At 42.9% G+C, this 5480-nt stretch overlaps 1 protein-coding gene across 2 annotated transcripts in view; it reads right to left on the minus strand.

Annotated features, from left to right (window-relative positions):
- Nucleotides 1–2997, minus strand: part of LOC116387888 (somatostatin receptor type 5) — a 7855-nt gene extending 4858 nt beyond the window's left edge. The window contains exons 1-2 of one of the 2 annotated variants that reach the window (XM_031855340.1): nt 1428–2997; nt 458–571 (exon numbers count right to left, since the gene is read on the minus strand). The gene's annotated coding sequence lies outside the window, so the exon portion shown is untranslated. Of the gene's footprint in view, nt 1–457 lie in introns of both variants that reach the window. The other variant, XM_031855339.1, reaches the window with a different exon arrangement.
- Between the last annotated feature and the right edge of the window lie 2483 nt (nt 2998–5480).

Genomic DNA, 5480 nt, shown 5'->3' on the forward strand with positions numbered 1-5480 from the left:
GGGGGGGGGTGATAATATGTGCTTTGCACGCGAAGCAAGAAGGTCAGAGCGGCAGCTCAGTTGGTGTTTTTGAACGAAGAGTCATCACTAAACGTCTATTTAAAAAAAGAAAATAAAATCAGGCCTCACATGAACATGAATCATTTCTTTTAAGGGGCAAATAACAAATTAGCAGCCTGCTTCAAAGCCTTACTACATTTGACTTCCCACATCACAACACAAGCCTCACAGTGTTTTTTCTTGTTGTTTCTTTATTAGTACAGCTGCAACTTTATGAGGAGTGAAGAGCAGCAGCAGTGGAAAAGGCCATAAGGGAAAAAACGTAACATGACAAATGAAGAGAGACAGCCAAGAACAGACAAGTGATGGGAAGCACAGAGACATGAAGTGAGCAACACAAGGCTGAGCTAATTGTGTTTGATTTTAGACACACTGACCTCCAGATGTGTTGACTTACTGATTTAGAAGTTGGGACAGGCTCCGGGCTATTTTCAGTCCTACCACTTTCACTCCTCGACCGCAGTATATGGATTCACAGACATCTGTAGCATGAAGAATCAATCAATCCAGTCTGTTTTCAGAGGAAAGAACGAAGCAGACGGGAAAAAAGCTGATTGATTTACCACAAAATTGAATTCAGAAATACAGATGGGTGACATATGAGAAAAAGGTCTGAATAGATAGTGTGGAAAGCAGATGCTTCCATACAGGGCGCCAAAGGTACTTTAATGGTTTGATGGGTATACAAATCATTTACAGTCACTAGATCTTAACTCAGTTTACCGATGGAGTTTAGTTTTTAGCCATGCCAGAATTATACATTTCTCTAAAACTACTGGATGGATTGCCATTCAATTTGGTAGAGACACTCATGGTCCCCAGAGGATTAACCCTGAGGACTGCACAGTACTTTGTTGATTCTGTGACTTTTCCTCTTGCGCCACTGCAAGGTTGACTTTTCTGTTTTTCAGTGAAATGTTTTAATAACTATTGGAGGAATTGCAATTTGGTCCACGTATTCATGTTCAAAAAAAAAAAAAAACTTTGGTGATGCCCTGACTTTTCATCTAGTGCCACCATCAGGTCAAAATGGTTCTATTCTTTGTTTTATGGACAATGCAAAACTAATTAGTACTCGACATTAGCACATGTTAAGATATATTTATATAACAGTAATTGTCATGTTACCCCTTTAACAACAAATGTTTTACTAATAAAGAATTTAAAATCAAAGCAGCATAATTAAATGTCTAGTATTTTAAACAGAAATTGGTCTGCTGGCATTCTCATACACATTTCTGGAAAGAATAAGTGCACAAGTTTAACTCAAAGATGTGATGATACACAGTCATTCAAGAAAATAATCTATTCAAAATATTGTAAAAACAGGCATTTCATCATAACAGAGGAACACAAAAAAGTCAAACCTCAGGCAAACAGAAGCCAAGAATTGTGTGCAGCGACTCTCTGGCCCGGGTGTGGACTGGAGGTAGAAACGCAAAAGCAAAATTCCAAGGTCTGAAATGCGGGCAGAGCCACGGGGAAGTACAAAGAGGTGAACCATATGTGCCTCACTTACTGTGAAGAGTGACCTGCTCAGGGGAAAAGCCCTCCGCTCACCATCACAGAGGGCACACACACACCTGCGCTCCTCCTCTTGACTTCTCATGTCCTTTAGCCACAGACATACACACACACACACAGCACAGCACAGACTGCACTTTTCTTTCACCGTACACATTATGTGGTCAAGAGTATATGTGGACGCATACTATGTGTATTTCGGTCATGGTTTGGGCAAGGTGTCTTAATTCCAATCGACGGGAATCTTAAGGCTACAGCACAAAGTGGTATTTTAGACAATGTATGTGCTTCAAACTTTGTGCCAACAGCTTGGAGGAGGCCATGTTGTGTTCCAACATGAGAGAGAAAGAGAGTCAGAGAAAGATCCATGATGAAATGTTTTTCAGGGTTTGGTGCAGAAGAACTTGACTTGCCTGCAGAGAGAACAGACAACAGCATTGAGCACATTTGGAATGAACTGAAATAAACAACTGAGACCTTAATGTTCAACATCAGTAACCAACTTCACCAAGGCTCTTGTGGCTGCATAGGTGCAATACCCATACTGCCATACTATTTAGTATGCCAGAAAAGATTTAGTATGTCCCAATACATAGTGTTACAAATGCAGTATGCTAAAAAATACCAGGATGTTCTGACCCACAGTCGTCTGCGGAGCGGATATATGAGCAAGAGGGTCAAAGTTGAAGGTGCAATCTTATGACAAAGTCACAATTACATGCATACTGCGTGCAACAGTACATATTTTGTAAGGGCAGCTGCAGCATGAACTAAGAGTCCACAGCTGGAGCTGCTTTGTACAACTGTGCGTGCTGATATTTAGCATTAACATTATACAATGTTCACCATCTTAACGTAGCATGTTAGTAGGCTAACATTTGCTAATCATCACCAAATGTGTAGCTTGTTTGTTTCAAAGTATTTGGTCAAAAAAAAAGTATTGGACAAATTGAAATTCTGACCCGATGAAGGCGCTAAACGAAACATAAATGTGAATGTCATGGTGGCGTCATAGAGGGAAAAGTCAGAGGATCAAAACACATGAGGATTCATCCTCTGGGGACCAAGACAGTTTTGTGCCAATCCATCTGGCAGATGCTAAGCCATTGTCATCCAAGAGTCCCGCCGCTGACCTGGCTACAAATCACAAAAGGTGTTTTGTTCGACTGTCCACGTACTTTTGGCCACATTGTGCATCTTCAGTATGCAACTTCAGTACTTTGTCTGAACCCCCCGTGGCTGGGTTACCTCAGTCAACCTCTCTCCCTCGAGGGATTTGTTGTCAAAATATCTCCCACTAAACACTGACTCACCTCCTCCAACACTGACCTCACTATCACTTTATTTTACACACACACACACACACACACACACACACACACAAACTGACACACCTAAGCAGAAGAGCACACAAACACATTGAAACACCTACACAAGAGACTGTAAGCCTAGACACACACACACACACACACACACACACACACACACACACACACTTTAATCTCCAATAATTGCTGGCAGTGGGTATTATGAGACTCCCTTGTTCTCAGGGAAAACAAACAGGTATGTGTGTGTGTGTGTGTGTGTGTGTGAGTGAGAGAGCATTAAGAGCGAAGCAGACGAGGCAGAGACGAGGAAGGAAGGATGGAGGATGAATGACTGCTTCCATCGAGGCCTGCGTGGAGAGTGTCAAACACGCCTCCACAGATCGTAAAGATAGGATGCGAAAATGAATAGAAGCCTTTTATGAACCTGAGAGGGAAAAACACAGCCACAGCTGCGTTGGTGGGAGATGTCTCAGTCGCGTAGAGTTCAGGATGGAGCCGGAGGAATGCAAGAGTGCGGCGCTCGGTTGCGTCACGTTCTTTCTTCTAAGGGAGAAATAAAAGTGTGTCAATCCGAGCTATGGCAGGAAAATGGAGGCAGTAAAGTTTATGGGTTTGTCACCTCTTTGCTGATTTACAGCATAGTGTGGCTCAGACCTAGACGCAGTTTAACTGTGTTGGTGTTTAGGCAGTTTGATTGTCTTTGTCACATGTGAGAAGGACCTTGTTTTTTTTTAATGGTCAAAATTGCTATTTAATCCGATATTCTATACAACCATTGAGCCCATTTATGAGAGTTATTGTCAGACTCAAATGCAGATTATGAGACAATGGGGCCCCTGGGCACAGACATACAAAAGCCCCCTGCACCTCTCCTACACATAAGCATAATCTTTGTCTCTGTGGTTATTTTGGGTCCATTGTTGTTGTTTTGGGTCATTTTGTAATAATTCTTTTGTCCTTTTGAAGTTATATTTTGTGTTTTTCGTAGTCATTTTGAGTATCTTAGTTGTGATTTTGTGTCTCTTTGTAGTCATGAGCCTCTTTGTGGTCATCATGAGTCTCTTTGTGCTCATCATGAGCCTCTTTGTGGTCATTCTGAGCCTCTTTGTGGTCATCATGAGTCTCTTTGTGGTCATTCTGAGCCTCTTTGTGGTCATTCTGAGCCTCTTTGTGGTCATCATGAGCCTCTTTGTGGTCATCATGAGCCTCTTTGTGGTCATCATGAGCCTCTTTGTGGTCATCATGAGCCTCTTTGTGGTCATAATGAGCCTCTTTGTGGTCATCATGAGCCTCTTTGTGGTCATCATGAGTCTCTTTGTGGTCATTCTGAGCCTCTTTGTAGTCGTCATGAGTCTCTTTGTAGTCATTCTGAGCCTCTTTGTAGTTGCTTTGTGCCTCTTTGTCCATTTTTTTTCATGGTCATTTGGAGTCAAATGTGTACCACAGCATAGTCCTTACAGTACATTCAAATGTGATAATCAGAGCTATACTCTGGTATCCGTCTGTTGGTCGGCACAGTCCAAATGAAGGCATTGGCTGGGAGCTTTTAAATGACAAACACAGCTCCTCTGTTGCGTGAAAACACATTTCATTCCTGAGTCTTGTCCGCTTCCCCGAGCTTTAAATCAAGCTGCAGACCATGTTGCTTGACTTCAAGCTTTATTTTTCTTTCATGGCACAGATCGCCACAAGAAAATTAGAAAAGCAAAGCTGCCCAAGAGACACAAACAAAGACGAAAAAATAAAAATAAAATGTTTCTGTTAATCAAAAGAATTTGGAGCATCCGGCTTTGCTGCTCATAAAATGTCCACTGCCTCATTAAGGTTTAGCCGTATACAAGCCCGCATCCCGATTCTTCAACCACAATATGAATGTTTTGCATATAGGAGAGTTAAATAAGGGCAGACAAAAAATGACGGGGGCCTTTACAGAGGTTAAATAAACTGCTTGTATGCTTGCAGTAGGGCATAGGTGTTTGAAAAGAGATGTGCCACATACTGTGCTATTATTATCATTGTGGTGACACTATAAATCCTTTTTGTGTGTGCAGTCATTATATTACCTAACAAAGAAGTTAAACATATTTCTTGGCATCACACTGCACATACAGTGGAACCCCATCCCGTGTCAGGCTTCGTTATGGGCTCGTGCTGCTCAATAGCTGCACCACGGAGCAGGTCTCACAGAAACCCCATTACCAGCCTTCCACTGTTGACACAGCGAGTCAAGTGGATTGCTGCTGACCCATCTGCTGGTGCTGAGCGCGCGCGCGCACACACACGCGCACACACACACACACACACACACACACACACACACGCACTCTCTCTCTGAGCGAACTTGTTGGGAAAACCGCGCAGATACCGCAGCGCACGTACGTCTCACACCATCCGACACGCATCAAGATGAATGAGCGCACACTATGCATGCGCGAAGCGCGTAGGTTTACATGCACCGTAATGAAACATTCAGCAGGGCACGCGGGCGTGATGGGATCTCTTTGTGGATGGAAAGACAAAGACCGGGCTTCTCAGGTGACCCAGTCAATGTGAACGCAACACCCCCCC

The sequence above is a fragment of the Anarrhichthys ocellatus genome, unplaced genomic scaffold (genome assembly GCF_004355925.1).
Source record: "Anarrhichthys ocellatus isolate YVR2014 unplaced genomic scaffold, GSC_Weel_1.0 scaffold15, whole genome shotgun sequence".
NCBI lineage: Eukaryota > Metazoa > Chordata > Actinopteri > Perciformes > Anarhichadidae > Anarrhichthys > Anarrhichthys ocellatus.